General features: G+C 42.9%; 1 pseudogene; it reads right to left on the bottom strand.

Moving 5' to 3' along the window:
- Positions 1-1,025: 1,025 nt before the first annotated feature.
- On the bottom strand, positions 1,026-6,033 carry LOC147465307 (ammonium transporter 1 member 2-like; annotated as a pseudogene).
- Positions 6,034-21,144: the final 15,111 nt, after the last annotated feature.

Consider the following 21,144-nt stretch of genomic DNA (forward strand, 5'->3'; position numbering starts at 1 on the left):
GGTCATTTACCTAGATGGGTATATATGCAACCAATTGCCCCCATTGTATAATCATTAGTTATTCATTGCCAAGGTTGGTTGGTTCTGGAGAATCTCTCTCTCTCTCTCTCTCTCTATGTGTGTGTGTGTGTGTTATCTACCTATATTACCCACAAACGAACATATATATGTTCAAAGACCAAGGTTCCTTGATAAATACAAGGTTTATTATACAAAACAAACTTTAGACAGCATGATTTTGTATAAATAAATCTCATCAGTTTGGTACAAGTCACCATCCAAATGTAAAAATTCTTTTACAAACTGCGAACCAGCAGCAATTCCTCCCAACAATAAAGCAACCCAAAAGCTGAATCAAAGAGAGTAGCCCTCATCTGCGCCCATAGAACAACATAACATTCTGTTAGCATTGGCTCTGTATACACGAGATGTATGGGCATCCTAGTTGTTATCCATGTCACAAAGTTTTATGGTAGCATCATCACTTGATGTAGTGAAATAAGTATGTACAAAACCAGATCTATGCAAGATATCCAAGCAACATGTGATACTTCAAGCTATTACTAGATACAGCCATTGTATGTGTATGAATATGTCTATCAAAACTATATCAAAGTAAAACTATATGTTTCCCGTATATTAAAAATTATACGTATATTACATAGTTATACGTTGTATATCCGTATTATACGCGTTGTCGTGCTGTGACACGTACATAGTGGGAACGCATGTTACAAGATTTATCTTGTAACTTTTTAGATACATAATTATCTTTTCTATAATGTACATATGCATATTTAAGTATAATAATAAGCCTTCTATCTCATCCTATTATTTTTCTCAAGGGTAACCTATCCTTACTTTACCATCAGAAAATACTATGGAAAAAGCTAAATAACTCCGCCTCTTTAACTTGGGGCAAAAAGCATTGATTCTTTATTTCTACTATCTCATTATCATCTCACACCCTAGCTAGATCCTATATCTAGGGTAAACTCCAATATATATATATTCTATGTATTTTTTATACTTTTCTTATATTCCTTTTTAAATAGCTACTAGGATCACATTCCAATGACCGCATAGATGTCTCTTTCCAAATAGTGTCGTTAGACCTGCTGTGGAGCCCGCTAATGTTGTTGTAACCGTGGTCCGACCGATTGCAGACCAGTTTCCCTTGAAAGAATTTGCATATGGTACTGCAATCTTCAGAAACGACCCCGGATTGAAACCATACCAACCAAACCAAAGCAAAAAGGTGCCCAACACAACCAGAGTAGCACTATGTCCTCTCAAATGCCCCGGTTTTCCATTCGCATCGAACCTCCCGATTCTCGGGCCTTTGACCAAGGCTCCCCATAGTCCTGCTATGCCACCCACCATGTGCACAACACCGCTGCCTGCAAAATCAATCACTCCAGAGCCAAAGAGAGGCGTACCGCTTGCTTTCGACGCACTCAACCACCCATCTCCAGACCATATCCAGTGGGAAACAATGGGGTAAACAAAGCCTGTTAAGAATGAGGAGTACACTAAATAAGCAGAAAACTGCGTTCTTTCCGCAATCGAGCCGGAGGTTATGCCTGCTACGGCTATGGCAAAGGCCCATTGAAAGAGGAATCCCGAACTCCGAGCAAGTTTTTTCGAGCTAATAAAAAACCGAGCGACATCTTGCAAAGCATGTGGAATATATCCACATTGTAAAATTGATGATGCTCAATGATTAAGTGAGAAAGAATCTCCTCTATCTATTTATGTGGCCTCCAACTTCAAATGTGCATCGTCTCTATCACCTATTTTTATGACCTCCAAACTTAGCTTGTGCTACCAAAACATCAATGGATGTAAAGATACATTGTTCCCAATGGGCTCAAAGTGCTATTCCAAAGAGGAACCTTGATATCAAACATTCTACATTCCAACATCAGCACAAGCTTTAAGCCATGAGTAGGAAAAAAAGTTAGTGGCATGCCTATTCATGGGAAGGTATCCTCCAGTAAAAATTGGAAAGGGAAGGGAGGTACTAGCGATTGTTACATAGAAGCTAAAGGAGTGAGCTAGTCAAGAGTGCAAGTGAAACTTTTGAGGGAGAAAGTAGATGACTCTCGAGGGAAAGTTCCAAAGGCCGATAGATGGAAAATCACAATGCACAATGGAGCACTCCTTCTAGCAAGTGAGGAAGACCCCTACAAGATTTGTAGTCACAACCTTCCTTTCGCTTTGGGTTACTCATAGAGTCATCTGTGGTGGTGGTTGTTTAGGTGATGGTCAAGCGAGACTTAGCTATCCGTAGATGGTAACTAAAGTCTACCATGCCTTGCATGAATTACAAAAAGCAATATCGGGTGTGACTCGTATCACTCACATCACATTTTCTTGCATTAACCATAGCATGGACGTCAATTGCGTGCATATATATGTGATTATGTCACCATTACTTTATTCATATGTTGCAAAAGATGCGATAGAGCCGTCCTCATTAAAGTAACAAAGGAATTACTAGTGCACCTATGCTAATTACTTGCAAAAGCTAGCACATAAGCCAGCTACCTACTTCTACTACGATGGCTATAAGCCTGCTTATTTGATTTATGCAATTGAAAACTATGCATCCCAAATTGAAGCTACCATGAAGCTAAACTCTCATACTAAAGGGAACTTTAAATACTAATATAGGGTTCAGGCTTGAAAAGAGAAACTTCAAGTCACGGCTAGAACCAAGTGGCATGGGCTCCCTTTAAATGCTGGAAGAAACTTAAACTCTGATATATTGTCCTCTCTCTCTCTCTCTCTCTCTCTCTCTCTCTCTCTCTCTCTCTCTCTGTGGATAAATCTTTAAGGTCTCGTGAGATAGTTTCCTACGTAGTTAAAATTCTCTTCTTCTTCTTCCCCTCTCTCTCTCTCTCTCTCTCTCTCTCTCTCTCTCTCTCTCAATGTCTAGGCAAAAGATAAATTTGGAAATGCTTTGAGACATGTAGTGAGAGACTCACACGATGATGACACACACGTGGGAATACGACTGTAGAAGACTAAAAAATTTGCTTCCTACAAATTCTTACTCACCAGTTAGATTTCTTTGTGGTCTCGATATGTGCAGCGCCGGACCTAGCTGCATCTAAAGGAGATTCAATGCTAAGTCCACGCACGAAGGGCTCTTCCCTTCTCTCACTCTTCGTATCATGAATAGCCTTTAAAATTATGGTTCTCCGACCTTCAAATTTATCTACCTGGAAGGCCGCCTGTCACCTAGGGGAGACAACCATATTCAATCACCGACAATGACTCTCTCTCTCTCTCTCTCTCTCTCTCTCCTTCTTCTTCTTCTCCTCTCGCATACCCAAAGGAGGCTGGAAAGTCTATGCCCTCTTAACGCAATACAGACATTGTTGGCCTTCTTTGCTTGGCATGTGCAACAAAGGTGCGAGGATGAAGGTTGCCCGAAATATAGAGCAGACGTAGGCTGTTGCGGCATTGTATGGAAAGCGAGTGGACTGGGCCAATTGGGCAGATGACATGGTGAGCTTTGGGCAGCGATGTTGTGCAATGAATACAACTCTAGGCCATAGAAGCAGCGGCGGATTGAGCAAAGGAAATAGGTGAAGAGGGGTTGGAAGATGGGATGATGTGGCAGACCATTGGAGAGAGGTGACGAGAAGATTGATGTCTACCTATAACCATCTGCGGTGGCGTAGATGGCTATAAATAGTTGATAATTTTATGTACTAAGAAGGAGTGCCCAATGAGAGAGGGGTTCATTAGAAACTACCTGTAGCCATCCGCGCCGGTGCGGATGGCTACAGGCAGGTGCATTCTAGATCAAATAACGCCCCTCTCAAATGCAGACAACGGCCGAACATGCCAAAATAGCAAAGCTAAGCACCCTCATTGTGACACACACGTGATGAAACTAAAAAATTCAAAAAACTTTCTCATCATTGAAACCTAGAAATGATTGCGTATGCCTTAGAAGGAGCCTCGAGTTCAAGACCTCTATTTGCGTTTCCCACACATTTAGTTTTGTGTGTTCGTTGCTTTCTTGTGATGGGCAAGGTGGTGGCCTGGATGTGCTCCATCCACTCACGAAGAGTCCCCTATGGCCATTGTTTTTTGTCATGTCATTTGCACACGTCCGGTCGGACGTGTGTGACCCATGTCGTAGTCTAACTAAACTATAAAGTGCTCGTGATGCCTCCATGAGATCTGGAGTACAAGCCGTCTAGGCATTGTTCCTACTTTTTAAATAGGGGATGTCATTCTCTTTTGGTTATGGCTGAGGGGTTCAACTCAGCCAATAAAAGTCTCTCATGGATACAACTTCCAATCACTAGTTTTGTGCCAACACAAAGTCGCGCATGTTTGTGTGGACATGTATGACATGGCCTAAGTATTACCCCTCTAATTGTTACTATGAAGTATTATCCTTTCATTCACGTCATTTAAATAATAATGATGATAGATGTCTGATTGATATTCTAATGTGCTTGCTTAATAAAACCGTGTTGGTACCCAACAATGTCATTGTGAACATCATTGCGAGCACTGATGGCTAAACAAATAGCAATGGAAGGATATAACACGTAAAGTTGCAAATTAGAACTATTAAAAAATGATTGAGTTGACCTACTATGGCATTCTTTTCCCACAAATAATTGCATGTCCACACTGCCATAAATGGCTACTAGTCCTCTTTACCCAAAAACCAAAGCTCATGCTTATTAAATTTTCTTCTTGTCGTCACCTTCCATTGCCTATACACATCTACGTCAACATGGATGGCTACAAATAGATAGAAAGAGATGCACAAAAACAAAATATATGAGACACCAAGGCATATAATTATTGCTTATGTAAGGAGTTTTTGAGTGACTGAGAGCGATGATTCATTCCTTAAGTTTAGTTTAATTTATGATGTTTATGAGGCAGGACATGTGCATTTCATATGGGTATGTAGCTTGTTGCATGCCCAATAATATTGTTTTAAGCTTTGGATACATTGTATTTTACATGGAAAAAATCACTTTCATGTTGTTTTAGATAATGTCATGGTCAACTCAAATCCAATATGGATTGATGCTAACAAAGAATTGGAGTTGAAGCTCATGTATGGTTGGCCAATTAAATGTTTTGTAACGGGTAGGGTAATCATAGGACAATTGCTTGGTCAACAACGGAAAGGTTCTTTATTGTGATTGAAAATAATTGGAGGGTGCTTTCTACCATTATTGACCCAACAAAGTTGCCCAATATTGCACTTCATTTAGTCTACAATTTACGAACTTTTGAGCTTGTTGTTACGTTACTTTAAGCTTAGATGGTTTTTTGAGTAGCTGGTAGTCTTTCACCAATTTACATTAAAGTTGATGCTCGTATGATATCGCATGAGGACACATGTACTCATTGTCATGCATCTGCAAGATGATCTTATAAACTTCTTGGATATAGGTGTAGCAAATCACGAAGATTATGTGAAAATATACTTGAGAAGGATCAAAAGATGATTAGACCAGGAGAGTAGAGACATTATTTCTCAAATTGATCGCTCGGATTTCTCCTTGCTCGTAAATATTCGCTCGCCATATGGTAGGACTCCCATTGAAAGAGGAAGAAGCTGTAATCTATGTCTGCAGTCTGGCTTGGTATGCTGTTGAGCCCGTGCCCGATGAATCCATTGTTGAAGCCGAAGGGGGAAGTCCCAAAGGCAAAACCGAAGCCAAAGAGGAAGTAGGAGATGCTTCCACTAGCAGCATCAAGCACATTTGTAAGCATGATATTCATGGTGTCTTTGGCTCAAACCGAGCCTACACAGAGCATGGCAAAACCCAATTGCATAACAAACACAAGGTATGCAGAGAAAAGAAGATAAGTGGTGTCGATGGCCCGCGATGTTGCCAAGACGTGCGCCGAGGCAACGTCCAACTTGTTGCAGAAGAAGCGCCCTGCAGAGGAGGCATGTTGCGCACTTGAATTGAGACCCGAGGTGAGGAAAACTGTGAGAGCCGAGAGCTCTGCAGAAGTACATGCAAAGTCCGCCATAGCTCAAGGAGTACGAGCGGAAGTGCGACGCGAGAGAGAGTGCGAGAAGAAGAGCACGACGATATGGTGAACTCCCTCTACTGTAATGTGTAGAGCATAGTGAGTTCTTATTAGGCTTTTACAAAAGAATATATGTACATACCTGGCGGCCCGCCCACTTACCTGGGCGACCACATTGAGCTTTATACCCCAACAACCTCCCACTTAAAGTCCAATGTGGTACTTTAAGTGTGAGAGAAGCTACTATATAAGCTAATATACAAGAGATGTAGAGAAGTGATGTACTACCCTACACCCATCTGCTTGTGAAAATGCGCAAAGCTCTCTGAGGGAAGTCCTTTTGTAAGTAGATCAGCAGGATTTTCTGTGGTGTGAACTTTGACAAGCTGAAGTTGATTATCCTCGAGCATTTCCCTGATGAAATGATACTTCACATCCACATGCTTTGTCTTTGAGTGATAAACTGGATTGCGAGCCAATTGTATAACACTTTGACTATCACAATATAACACAGGCATCTCTTCTTTGATTCCCAAATCTGTTACTAGTCGATTAAGCCAAATTTATTCTTTGCATGCCTCTGATGCTGCAACATATTCAGCCTCTGTAGTAGACTGAGTAACACAATCTTGTAATCTAGAACGCCATGATACTCCTCCACCAGCCAGTGTAAAGACATACCCTGACGTAGACCTTCGGTTGTCTAAGTCACCTGCATAATCTGAGTCTGTAAAACCCTTTACACTTAGCTCCTGACTCCCATAGCATATACGCATACTCTTTGTATCTTTCAGGTATCTCAATATTCCTTTCACTGCCTCCCAATGTTTCTTGCCTGGGTTTGACATGTATCGACTTACTACTCCCACTGCAAATGCAATGTCTGGGCGAGTAGCAATCATTGCATACATCGAACTACCCACTGTAGACGCATATGGAATTTTATCCATTTCAGCCTATTCTTTCTCAGACACAGGACAATCTTGTTTGCTAAGTTTCACATATGGTGGCAATGGAACACTCAATGCCTTTCCCTTCTCCATATTGAAACGTTGCAAAACCTTGTCAATATACTCTGTTTGAGATAACCAAATCAACTTCTTTGATCTGTCTCTCTCAATGCGCATACCAAGTATATGACTTGCCTCACCCATGTCTTTCATGTCAAACGATTTTGCCATCTTTGACTTCAAAGCTGAAATCTCTTCCAAGTGCTTGCCAGCAATCAACATGTCATCCACATACAAAATAAGGATCAGCCAACTGCCATCCTTAGCCTTCTTTGTATATAGACAGTGATCGAACCCACTACGTTTGTAGCCTTGAGAAAGTAGAAACTTGTGGAATTTATGGTACCATGCCCTCGATGATTGTTTTAAGCCATAAAGACTCTTTAACAACTGGCATACCCAATCTTCCTTGCCTTTCTCAACAAACCCTTCTGGCTGCTGCATGTAAATTTCCACATCTAAATCACCATGCAAGAACGCTGTCTTGACATCCATTTGGTGCAACACCAAATCTAATATGGCAACCAATGCAAGAAAGAATCTCAATGTAGTCATCTTGACCACCGGAGAAAAGACTTCATCAAAGTCAATGCCTTGTTCTTGCTTAAAGCCCTTGGCAACAAGCCTTGCTTTGTACTTTGGCTGACTATCATGAGTGGTGATCTTATACCTGTAAACCCATTTACAGGGTAGAGCCTTTTTGCCCCATGGTAATTTAACTAGCTTCCATGTCTGGTTTTTATGCAGAGCTGTCATCTCTGACTGCATGGCGAATTGCCAATTCCCGGAGTCCTTCATTTTCACTGCTTCCTTGTAACATGAAGGCTCATTGCAATCAGTCAACATGACATAGTTCATAGATGGAACAAACCTATCAGGAGGTCGCGTGACACATCTAGATGTACGCACAATAGGTGGCTCAGGCTCAGCCACAACCTGTGGTTCCAATCTATCCTGTCCTTGCTCCTCTTGAGCCCTGAAATTTTGTCTTGCACGTGCAGGTCTATCTTCTTGGAAGAGAACTCTTCTAATATCCTCAACCCTCTCTGGTTTAGAATGATATTTGGATTCATTAAAGTGAACATCATTGCTGCGGACAACCTTTCTGGATTCGGGATCCCAAAGTCTGTACCCCATCTGACCAGAATTACCATAGCCTAGAAAGGTGCACTTTCTACTCTTTGGCTCAAGTTTGTTCCTAAATTCCTTTGCAACGTGAGTATATGCCTCACAGCCAAAGACTCTGAGATGCTTGTATGAGGGCACCTTGCCTTACCATACCTTCTCTGGCACTGAATCCTTCTGCAAAACCTTGCTAGGAGATCTATTTACAAGATGAACAGCTGTTGATACAGCTTCAGTCCAAAACCCATTTGGCAGCTGTGCATTAGACAACATACTTCTGACCTGTTGGGGTATAAAGCCCAATGTGGTCGCCCAGGTAAGTGGGCGGGCCGCCAGGTATGTACACATGTTCTTTTATAAAAACCTAATAAGAACTCACTATGCTCTACACATTACAGTAGAGCGAGTTCACCATATCATCGTGCTCTTCTTCTCGCACTCTCTCTCGCGTCGCACTTCCGCTCGTACTCCTTCACCTGGTATCAGAGCTCAGATCGAGGCTCGGGGCAGCACTGCAGGAGGCTAGAGTCACCAACTCAGATTGGAGTGAGATTCGACAGGCGAAGACACGGCCCCAAATCTCGTGGGGGAGCTCGAAGGTCTTGGTGTTGTCAGAATTTCATTCTGAGGTCATCTCGGCCACCGTTCGGCTTCAACAAAGGTCTACGCAGGCCATTTTCGACTACGTGGTCTCGACGGGTGCAGATCCGACTTTGCAAATTTGGGGTTTTTCGGCCTACGACTGCAGGTGCTGAGGATATCGACACTCGCAGAGTGTTGATCTGTGACTGTCTACACATCGAAGGACAGCTCACAGTTCTTGGAGGCGTGTCACATACGACACGGGCGCATCTACACACAGACTGTAGGCGACATCCACTAGTTCATCAGGTAGCTTGTGTTTGCTGCTTGATATTCCAGATTTCATCCTGACATTGCAGGTACTTCCACATGGGATGTATTGTCAGAGATGATGTATGTCTGTTGAGGGTTTGCTGGCTGTGAGTCACGCAGCAAACAACCGCCGCAGCGGTTACAGCATACAATGGGAAATTTGTGGATGTATGATTTTGTGGGAAGTCTATGTACTGTCAGATTTACTGCAGCCTTTGTTGAGGGTCGAGTGAGGTTTTATTGAGCTGGGGGATTCTCGAATGTTGAGATCCTTTCGGTGATACAGGTCTTGGAGCGATCCCTCGAGCACCCTTAGATAGGTAGCTAGGATGTATTGACTGTGAGTTAGACAGTTGGGATTGCATCTTTGCTTTACTGCCGTTGAGGCATTGTCACAGTCTATGCTTACAGGACAGTGACAAGACAGTCAGAGACAATACAAGTGCAGGAAAGGTTTACCCGCAGCTTACAGTGTCAGAGAGACAATGTTTTTTGAGCTGTTTTTGGTCTGTTTTTTGAGTACACCATAGCCATTTTATAAAGGAGACTCTGCCAAAATTTATGCAGAATCTGAAGCTTTCTTGGTTCATTTGACAAGTGGATATTCGTTCAGAGGTCAGTTTACAGGAAAAACTCTACCAAATTTTTCCCAGGAAAGTAAACCACTGTGAAGCGTAGCTATGTCTGGATCACAGGACACTGCTCTTTACAGTATCAAGAAGCTGGATGGAACCAATTTCCCATTGTGGAAGAAGCAGATTTGGCACGTGTTGGTACAAAAGAAGCAGATAAAACCTATAAAGCTCAAGGGGATAAAACCAGAAGATATGGACGAAGATGAATGGAGCGAAATGGATGAATTGGCACTTTCTACCATTATGCTGACTTTGGCAGAAAGCGTTTACTTCAATGTAGCAGACGAGATGTCGGCTTATCAAGCATGGTTAAAGCTGAGTGATCTTTATGAGAAGCAGAGTGCAGCTTCACAAGTATACTGGCTTAAGAAGCTTGTTGACTTGAAGATGAAAGAAGGGACACCTATGTCCAATCATCTGAATGAATTCAACACAATCTACAGTCAGTTGTCAGCTCAAGGTGTCAAGTTTGATGAACCTGTTAGAGCTATGTTCCTGTTGATCACATTGCCGCAAAGTTGGGACACTTTTCGCACAGCTTTGAGTAATTCTGCACCTCCAGATGGTTTGAACATAGAAGGTGTAGAAGGAAGTTTGCTTACTGAAGAAACCAATAGAAAGACAATGGAAAAAGGCAAAGGAACAGCCTTAGTTGTCAGGGGAAGGACCAATGAAAAGTACAAAGGTGGAAAGAGGAATCAGTCTCGTAGCAAGTCCCGCAGTGCTAAAGGCAAGAGTGGCATAGAATGCTACCATTGTGGCAAGAAGGGTCACATGAAAAGAGACTGCAGAGAATGGAAAGCAGAAAAAGGCAAAGAGAAAGCTGAAGACCATGGTGAGAAGAACAAGTCCTTAGTGAAGATTCAAGAAATAAATGTGACAAACACTGTTGCAGAGGATGACAGTCTAGTGTCAGGAGACATCTACTTCTTGAAGAATACAATGGACTCAGCTCTTCTTACAGCATCTGATGGAAATGCACTGAGTGACTGGATTATGGACTCAGGGGCATCACTTCATGTGTCTCCAAACAAGGAGTGGTTTACCTCTTATGTGACCACTAAATATCATGTTCGGCTAGGCAATGGGCAGACATGTGAGATCTTAGGTGTTGGAGATGTTCAATTGAAGTTTCAGAATGGCTCTTCTTTCACGCTGAAGAATGTGAGACATGTTCCCGCAATTACAAAGAGCTTGATCAGCACAGGTTTACTTGACGATGCTGGCTACGTCACCACTTTTGGACAGAACATGTGGAAGATATCCAAGGGTTCTATGACAGTAGCACATGGAGTAAAGTCTGGAGGACTTTACATGATTTATGTATCAAATGTCTCTAAAAATGTAATCAATGTAACCGAGCAGCCGAACGTTTCTTTGTGGCATAGCCGGTTAGGAAATATGTCCAAGAAGGGAATGGAAATCTTGTCTCGTTCTGGTTATTTGCCTGGCTTTTCATTTAATGATTTTGAATTCTGTGAACATTGTCTGTATGGTAAGCAAACACAGCAGCCACATAAGCATAGAAGCAGTAGAAGAGATACAGAGTTGGCACTTGTTCATAGTGATTTGTGTGGACCTATGCCTAACCTATCTCTAGGGGGAGCTTCTTACTTTATGACATTTATAGATGATTACTTGAGGAAAGTATGGGTTTACTTTCTCAAGCACAAGGATGAAGCGTTTAGTGTTTTCAAAACGTTTGTGACACTTGTGGAGAATCAGAGTGGCAAGAAGCTTAAATGCTTACGCACTGAAAATGGTGGAGAGTATGTTTCAAAGGCCTTTCAGGACTTTTGTGAGTGAAAAGGTATAAAACGTGAACTTACTGCTCCTTACAATCCTCCTCAAAATGGTGTTGCTAAGAGGATGAATAGGACCATACAAGAGAAGGTCAGAAGTATGTTGTCTAATGCACAACTGCCAAATGGGTTTTGGGCTGAAGCTGTATCAACAACTGTTCATCTTGTAAATAGATCTCCTAGCAAGGTTTTGCAGAAGGATTCAGTGCCAGAGATGGTATGGTCAGGCAAAATGCCCTCATACAAGCATCTCAGAGTCTTTGGCTGTGAGGCATATACTCACGTTCCAAAGGAATTTAGGAACAAACTTGAGCCAAAGAGTAGAAAGTGCATCTTTCTAGGCTATGGTAATTCTGGTGAGATGGGGTACAGACTTTGGGATCCCGAATCCAGAAAGGTTGTCCGCAGCAATGATGTTCACTTTAATGAATCCAAATATCATTCTAAACCAGAGAGGGTTGAGGAGATTAGAAGAGTTGTCTTCCAAGAAGATGGACCTGCACGTGCAAGACAAAATGTCAGGGCTCAAGAGGAGCAAGGACAGGATAGAGTGGAACCACAGGTTGTGGCTGAGCCTGAGCCACCTATTGTGCGTAGATCTGGACGTGTCACGCGACCTCCTGATAGGTTTGTTCCATCTATGAACTATGTCATGTTGACTGATTGCAATGAGCCTTCATGTTACAAGGAAGCAGTGCAAATGAAGGACTCCGGGAATTGGCAATTGGCCATGTAGTCAGAGATGACAGCTCTGCATAAAAACCAGACATGGAAGCTAGTTAAATTACCATGGGGCAAAAAGGCTCTACACTGTAAATGGGTTTACAGGTATAAGATCACCACTCATGATAGTCAGCCAAAGTACAAAGCAAGGCTTGTTGCCAAGGGCTTTAAGCAAGAACAAGGCATTGACTTTGATGAAGTCTTCTCTCCGGTGGTCAAGATGACTACATTGAGATGCTTTCTTGCATTGGTTGCCATATTAGATTTGGTGTTGCACCAAATGGATGTCAAGACAGCGTTCTTGCATGGTGATTTAGATGTGGAAATTTACATGCAGCAGCCAGAAGGGTTTGTTGAGAAAGGCAAGGAAGATTGGGTATGCCAGTTGTTAAAGAGTCTTTATGGCTTAAAACAATCATCGAGGGCATGGTACCATAAATTCCACCAGTTTATGCTTTCTCAAGGCTACAAACGTAGTGAGTTCGATCACTGTCTATATACAAAGAAGGCTAAGGATGGCAGTTGGCTGATCCTTATTTTGTATGTGGATGACATGTTGATTGCTGGCAAGCACTTGGAAGAAATTTCAGCTTTGATGTCAAAGATGGCAAAATCGTTTGACATGAAAGACATGGGTGAGGCAAGTCATATACTTGGTATGCGCATTGAGAGAGACAGATCAAAGAAGTTGATTTGGTTATCTCAAACATAGTATATTGACAAGGTTTTGCAACGTTTCAATATGGAGAAGGGAAAGGCATTGAGTGTTCCATTGCCACCATATGTGAAACTTAGCAAACAAGATTGTGTTGTGTCTAAGGAAGAACAGGCTGAAATGGATAAGATTCCATATGCGTCTGCAGTGGGTAGTTTGATGTATGCAATGATAACTACTCGCCCAGACATTGCATTTGCAGTGGGAGTAGTAAGTCGATACATGTCAAACCCAGGCAAGAAACATTGGGAGGCAGTGAAAGGAATATTGAGATACCTGAAAGCTACAAAGAGTATGCGTATATGCTATGGGAGTCAGGAACTAAGTGTAAAGGGTTTTACAGACTCACATTATGCAGGTGACTTAGACAACCGAAGGTCTACGTCAGGGTATGTCTTTACATTGGCTGGTGGAGCAGTATCATGGCGTTCTAGATTACAAGATTGTGTTACTCAGTCTACTACAGAGGCTGAATATGTTGCAGCATCAGAGGCATGCAAAGAATCAATTTGGCTTAATCGACTAGTAACAGATTTGGGAATGAAAGAAGAGATGCCTGTGTTATATTGTGATAGTCAAAGTGCTATACAATTGGCTCGCAATCCAGTTTATCACTCAAAGACAAAGCATGTGGATGTGAAGTATCATTTCATCAGGGAAATGCTCGAGGATAAGCAACTTCAGCTTGTCAAAGTTCACACCACAGAAAATCCTGCTGATCTACTTACAAAAGGACTTCCCTCAAAGAGCTTTGCGCATTTTTGCAAGCAGTTAGGTGTAGGGTAGTACATCACTTCTCTACATCTCTTGTATATTAGCTTGTATAGTAGCTTCTCTCACACTTAAAGTACCACATTGGACTTTAAGTGGGAGGTTGTTGGGGTATAAAGCCCAATGTGGTCGCCCAGGTAGGTGGGCGGGCCGCCAGGTATGTACACATGTTCTTTTGTAAAAACCTAATAAGAACTCACTATGCTCTACACATTATAGTAGAGCGAGTTCACCATATCGTCGTGCTCTTCTTCTTGCACTCTCTCTCGCGTCGCACTTCCGCTCGTACTCCTTCATGACCTTCTCTTGTATGGTCCTATTCATCCTCTCAGCAACACCATTTTGAGGAGGATTGTAAGGAGCAGTAAGTTCACGTTTTATACCTTTTGACTCACAAAAGTCCTGAAAGGCCTTTGAAACATACTCTCCACCATTGTCAGTCCGTAAGCATTTAAGCTTCTTGCCACTCTGATTCTCCACAAGTGTCACAAACGTTTTGAAAACACTTAACGCTTCATCCTTGTGCTTGAGAAAGTAAACCCATACTTTCCTCGAGTAATCATCTATAAATGTCATAAAGTAAGAAGCTCCCCCTAGAGATAGGTTAGGCATAGGTCCACACAAATCACTATGAACAAGTGCCAACTGTCTATCTCTTCTACTGCTTCTATGCTTATGTGGCTGCTGTGTTTGCTTACCATACAGACAATGTTCACAGAATTCAAAATCATTAAATGAAAAGCCAGGCAAATAACCAAAACGAGACAAGATTTCCATTCCCTTCTTGGACATATGTCCTAACCGGCTATGCCACAAAGAAACTTTCGGCTGCTCGGTTACATTGATTACATTTCTAGAGACATTTGATACATAAATCATGTAAAGTCCTCCAGAATTTACTCCATGTGCTATTGTCATAGAATCCTTGGATATCTTCCACATGTTCTGTCCAAAAGTGGTGACGTAGCCAGCATCATCAAGTAAACCTGTGCTGATCAAGATCTTTGTAATTGCGGGAACATGTCTCACATTCTTCCGTGTGAAAGAAGAGCCATTCTGAAACTTCAATTGAACATCTCCAACACCTAGGATCTCACATGTCTGCCCATTGCCTAGCCCAACATGATCTTTAGTGGTCACATAAAAGGTAAACCACTCCTTGTTTGGAGACACATGAAGTGATGCCCCTGAGTCTATAATCCAATCACTTAGTGCATTTCCATCAGATGCTGTAAGAAGAGCTGAGTCCATTGTATTCTTCAAGAAGTAGATGTCTCCTGACACTAGACTGTCATCCTCTGCAACAGTGTTTGTCACATTTATTTCTTGAATCTTCACTGAGGACTTGTTCTTCTCACCATGGTCTTCAGCTTTCTCTTTGCCTTTTTCTGCTTTCCATTCTCTGCAGTCTCTTTTCATGTGACCCTTCTTGCCACAATGGTAGCAGCCTATGTCACTCTTGCCTTTAGCACTGCGGGACTTGCTACGAGACTGATTCCTCTTTCCACCTTTGTACTTTTCTTTGGTCCTTCCCCTGACAACTAAGGCTGTTCCTTTGCTTTTGTCCATTGTCTTTCTATTGGTTTCTTCAGTAAGCAGACTTCCTTCTACACCTGCTATGTTCTAACCATCTGGAGGTGCAGAATTACTCAAAGCTGTGTGAAAAGTGTCCCAACTTTCCGGCAATATGATCAACAGGAACATAGCTCTAACAGGTTCATCAAACTTGACACCTTGAGCTGACAACTGACTGTAGATTGTGTTGAATTCATTCAGATGATTGGACATAGGTGTCCCTTCTTTCATCTTCAAGTCAACAAGCTTCTTAAGCCAGTATACTTGTGAAGCTGCACTCTGCTTCTCATAAAGATCACTCAGCTTTAACCATGCTTGATAAGCCGACATCTTGTCTGCTACATTGAGGTAAACGCTTTCTGCCAAAGTCAGCATAATGGTAGAAAGTGCCAATTCATCCATTTCGCTCCATTCATCTTCGTCCATATCTTCTGGTTTTATCCCCTTGAGCTTTATAGGTTTTATCTGCTTCTTTTGTACCAACACGTGCCAAATCTGCTTCTTCCACAATGGGAAATTGGATCCATCCAGCTTCTTGATATTGTAAAGAGCAGTGTCCTGTGATCCAGCCATAGCTACGCTTCACAGTGGTTTACTTTCCTGGGAAAAATTCGGCAGATTTTCCCCTGTAAATTGACCTTTGAACCAATATCGACCTGTCAAATGAACCAAGAAAGCTTCAGATTCTGCATAAATTTCGGCAGAGTCTCCTTTGTAAAATGGCTCTGGTGTACTCAAAAAACAGGCCAAAAACAGCTCAAAAAACACTGTCTCTCTGACACTGTAAGCTGCGTGTAAACCTGTCCTGCACCTGTACTGTCTCTAACTGTCTTGTCACTGTCCTGTAAGCATAGAGTGTGACAATGCCTCAACGGCAGTAAAGCAAAGATGCAATCCCAACTGTCTAACTCACAGTCAATACATCCTAGCTGCCTATCTAAGGGTGCTCGAGGGATCGCTCCAAGACCTGTATCACCGAAAGGATCTCAACATTTGAGAATCCCCCAGCTCAATAAAACCTCACTCGACCCTCAACAAAGGCTGCAGTAAATCCGACAGTACATAGACTTCCCACAAAATCATACATCCACAAATTTCCCACTGTATGTTGTAACCGCTGCGGCGGTTGTTTGCTGCGTGACTCACAGCCAGCAAACCCTCAACAGACATACATCATCTCTGACAATACATCCCTTGTGGAAGTACCTGCAATGTCAGGATGAAATCTGGAATATCAAGCAGCAAACACAAGCTACCTGATGAACTAGTGGATGTCGCCTACAGTCTGTGTGTAGATGCGCCCGTGTCGTATGTGACACGCCTCCAAGAACTGTGAGCCGTCCTTCGATGTGTAGACAGTCACCGATCAACACTCTGGGAGTGTCGATATCCTCAGCACCTGCAGTCGTAGGCCGAAAAACCCCAAATTTGCAAAGTCGGATCTGCACCCGTCGAGACCACGTAGTCGAAAATGGCCTGCGTAGACCTTTGTTGAAGCCGAACGGTGGCCGAGATGACCTCAGAATGAAATTCTGACAACACCAAGACCTTCGGGCTCCCCCACGAGATTTGGGGCCGTGTCTTCGCCTGTCGAATTTCACTCCAATCTGAGTTGGTGACTCTAGCCTCCTGCAGTGCTGCCCCGAGCCTCGATCTGAGCTCTAATACCAGTTGAAGGAGTACGAGTGGAAGTGCGACGCGAGAGAGAGTGCGAGAAGAAGAGCACGACGATATGGTGAACTCACTCTACTGTAATGTGTAGAGCATAGTGAGTTCTTATTAGGTTTTTACAAAAGAATATATGTACATACCTGGCGGCCCGCCCACTTACCTGGGCGACCACATTGGGCTTTATACCCCAACAATAGAAAGCTGCTAATTGCTGTTAGTGCCTCACTTAAAGTGATTCTTAATGCTGCATGTACTTGATGCAAATATTTAGCCACCCTCGAGGAGGTAGTATTTCCCTACGATTTTCAAAAAAGAAAGTAGGTGGCGAATCTTGCCAAATCTTGTTCAAGATTTGTCCCTGGGTTATCGGGGAAGAGGGAATTGGAGAGTCGATGGAGAGGCTCCATCGAATCTCTCTCTCTCTCTCTCTCTCTCTCTCTCTCTCTCTCTCTCTCTCTCTCTCTCTCTCTCTCTCTCTCTCACACACACACACACACACACACACACACACACACACACACACACACACACACACACACACACACACACACACACACAAGTGGCTAGCATGCCACTGCTCTGAGTGCTCTCTCTCTCTGCCTCGTGTGATTCTGCCAAACCCTCTCTCTCTCTCTCAGTTACGACCAGCAGGGGGAGCTCTCTCTCTCTCTCTCTCTGTCTCTCTCTCCCTCCCTGTGTGTGTGTGTGCACTTACGACCAGCAGGGGGAGCCCTCTTTGTGTGTGTGTTTTTGGGCCATGGGGAGGGAGGAGCAGAGGGAGGTTTTCGTGCTGTTGCCAAAATCCATTCTGAGCAGATCGGACCTCACCTCTGAATCGTTCACACTTGCAAACCCTTGCAGTGTGTGCGTGCAAGCCAGTTTGCTGGCGGATAGGGGGACGAGCTCGTGGGGAGCAGGAGGGCGCCAGGTAGGAGCACGTGGGGGGGAGGGGGGGGAGCGCAGGTTACTCTCTCTCTTCGCTGACATGGAAAGAGGGAGGAGCTCGTGGGGAGCGGGAGGGCGCCAGGGAGGAGCACGTGGGGGGGGGGGGGGGAGCGTAGGTTACTCTCTCTCCTTCTGACATGGAAAGGGAGGGAGGGGAGAGAATCTAGGTAGGGTATCCAGAGACTATTGGGGTTTTATTTATAAGTGTGCCAGTATGTCCCGTATGTCCCTAGAAATTGGATACATTTTGAAAAAGGGTCATTAAGGCGAATCATGGAAGATGCGAGTGAATAGTAGAATGGGCACCGAGGATGCAACAGCTGAGGAGTGTAGAGGCAAGGCCAAGAGCGAAGCCAAATTCAGAGATGCGACGATGAGTAGTGCACACGCCTCTGTTGGGGACATGTCTTGCTCAATTTTTTTTGGTGAAGTGACGTGCTTTCTTTTTTTTACATTGACATGCGGCCGCCTCATCAGCGGCGATTGCCTGACTCTCTGGTTAGAGCATACTACTTCTAATTTCCTCAGCTGGCCACCAACGTTCGAATCCGGTTTCATTGTCCTAACTCTTGCTTGACTTGACGCGATTGGTGTAGGGAATTTGTGAAGAGGAAAGGTTGGGAACCAAGGTATCTACGTAATAATTGAATAAAAGTTGGAAGTAACGAGTGTGTGCCTACGATTTTCATAAAATTGCTGGATGGGAATCTTGTACGATCCTCTGGTCAAACTTGTCACACGCGAGGCAAGAAGGACAGGGAAGGCAAGTGACCCTGGCAGGTGGGACAAAAGGCAGCGCATACGAGAAGTAGACTACGCGGTGCGAGGCGAAGGGAGGGCCCGAGGCGAGCGAAGGAAGGCGGCAACATCAGCTAGATGAGGTTCGGGGAAGGGGTTGCATAGGTCAGCCTTTTTTAAAATAAAAGCAGAAGGCTTGCTGACAAGCACTGCAGTTGGTTGACGTGGTTAGCGGAAGAACCGCTTAGTAGATCGAGTCGAGCTCAAATCGCAAATCGTAATAATTCTTTTGGTGCTTGGTGTACCTCATTGCTGGCGTACGAATCTGGGTATTTGGGAAGATTCGAAAGCAATATAATAAGCAATCAACCAGTATGTACCTATGAACAATAAAAGTAGTAGGGGGTACCAGTTGGAAAAAAATCGATAAAATGCCCATTGGTGGTCGCAGGGGAAAAGGGAAGGGTGAGATATTGAGGGTTACTAGAAGGAAGAGTTTTTGGAAAGTGGATTCTCTCTCTCACACAAGCCACCTACCATTCCATATCCCTCTCCCTCTCTCTCCACACGACGTCTCGAGGGAGAAATTTGGACATTTTCACACGAAAAGAAAGAGAAAAGCTAGTCGGAGGACCACTTGCAAGCTCGTCTTTTTGTAGGCATGGAGCAGGGGTACTTGGCTCTCGTTGCGTGTCTCTCTCTCCCTCATGTCTGCAAGAGATAGTGTGGACTCTCTCTCTCTCTCTCTCTCTCTCTCTCTCTCTATTGCGACAATGGTTGTGCAGATTCTCTTTGCTCCTGGCTGTGAGGGAGGTCGCTCAGACTCTCTTTCTCTCTGAGAGTCGCACATGTCATCAAGGTTTGCTTCCGTTCACAACACCCTACATTGCTTGTATGGTTGCGAGTGGTATTAGGGGGAGACTTCTATCGTTGCTGAGTCGTCTGAGGGGGAGATGCATTAGTTGGAAGATGCGGAGGTATTTTTGGCTTTCTAAAAGAAACCCTTAGTGTTGTGTTGGGTTAGAAAGACTCCTTTCATTTCACATCCTGACATGTCTTTACTTTTGTTGAATTCTATTGTTTTAGAATGCTAAAGTGAAACTTCACCTTGCATAAATTTTAGTAAATTTTACACACATACATTTTTTTTTTTTTGCATTCTATTGTTTTAGAATGCTAAAGTGAAGTTTCACTTTGCATAATTCTAATAAATTCTATACACATATATATTAATTAGTTCTTCTTACTTCACCTTTCATTTCACAACTTCACATGGCTTTACATTTCTTGCATTTTATAGCTTGATTCCAGTCAGTGTTAACGTTCGAGAAAGTCTCTTTTATTAAGTGGCTACTGATCAAGTTTCTTCCTCACAAAGAAGAAAATCATAAATACTAGCAAAAAATTTGAGATTTGTAAAATTTTTGGACGATTTTCTCACATATTTCATCGGTTTTTCTTACCTTTACCATGGTTTGTAGTTAGCTAGTCTCGATTTTCAATCAACTCGAGACTAAGCTGAGGCAATCCTTTCTCAAACACTGATACCAGTTTAATTCAACCCAACAATTTTATCACTTTCTTATTGTTTTTGAAAGCCGTTGTGACCCTTTCACTTGTTTAACTATTGTCGAGGACACTTGAGTCGTGCACATGCGTGAAAATAAGCAGTGCAAATGGGGGCATGTGTATCGCGGAGGAGGAAAGACATGGTTCTTTTTTAAATATTGGGAGGTGATAATTCCATCAGCGACGACAATGCCTGTGTCTCCATTTCGAACCGGGCTACTAGAGTTCAATTTCGCTTACATCATGATGACTTTTGCTAAATTTAATCGATTTTGGGAATATATTAAGAGAAACCTCATAATCTCGCTAATGAGTGAATAAAATATGGAAGTTGCTAGTAGGGCGTACCGGTTGGAAGAAATTCCCAAAATCGTGGGATTAATTTGAGGTGTAAAAGGGAATGTGATGCATGGTTTTTAGGACCCCTTCTCAAGATGCAATAAAGGCACAGTCAGTTGTTGGGGAGATGAGGATACTCTAGTCCAAGGGATCTCGAAAGAGAAGAAAAATCTACTTCACAAGCACCAAAGAGTAAAAAGTGCCATGGACAGAAGATACGTGGGAACGATCTCTTATGCATGCCTACAACCTATATCTTACAGAATAGCCCATTCTAGGTGTGAATTTCTAGTGAAATTTACACGAGGATGTTCGTGTGGACTCACAGCACAGCATACTCAATTTTCACTTTTTTACCGACAGTAAATATTTTTTTACCACAGTAAATATTTTTTACCTACAGTAAATATTTTTCACCTACATGGTAAATACAAATCACTTTTTACCTACAGTAACTTTTTTTACCCATGGTAAATATTTTTTACTGCACCATAAGTATTTGGTAGGTAACAGTTCACTGTTACTAGAAGCAGTGATTGGGCATCAACAATGCAGTTACAAGAGGAGAAAAAGGGAAAATCTTATGGTAAAGGTGAGTC

This window comes from Adiantum capillus-veneris, chromosome 1 (genome assembly GCF_014529385.1).
Source record: "Adiantum capillus-veneris isolate H3 chromosome 1, ASM1452938v2, whole genome shotgun sequence".
In the NCBI taxonomy this organism is placed as follows: Eukaryota; Viridiplantae; Streptophyta; class Polypodiopsida; order Polypodiales; family Pteridaceae; genus Adiantum; species Adiantum capillus-veneris.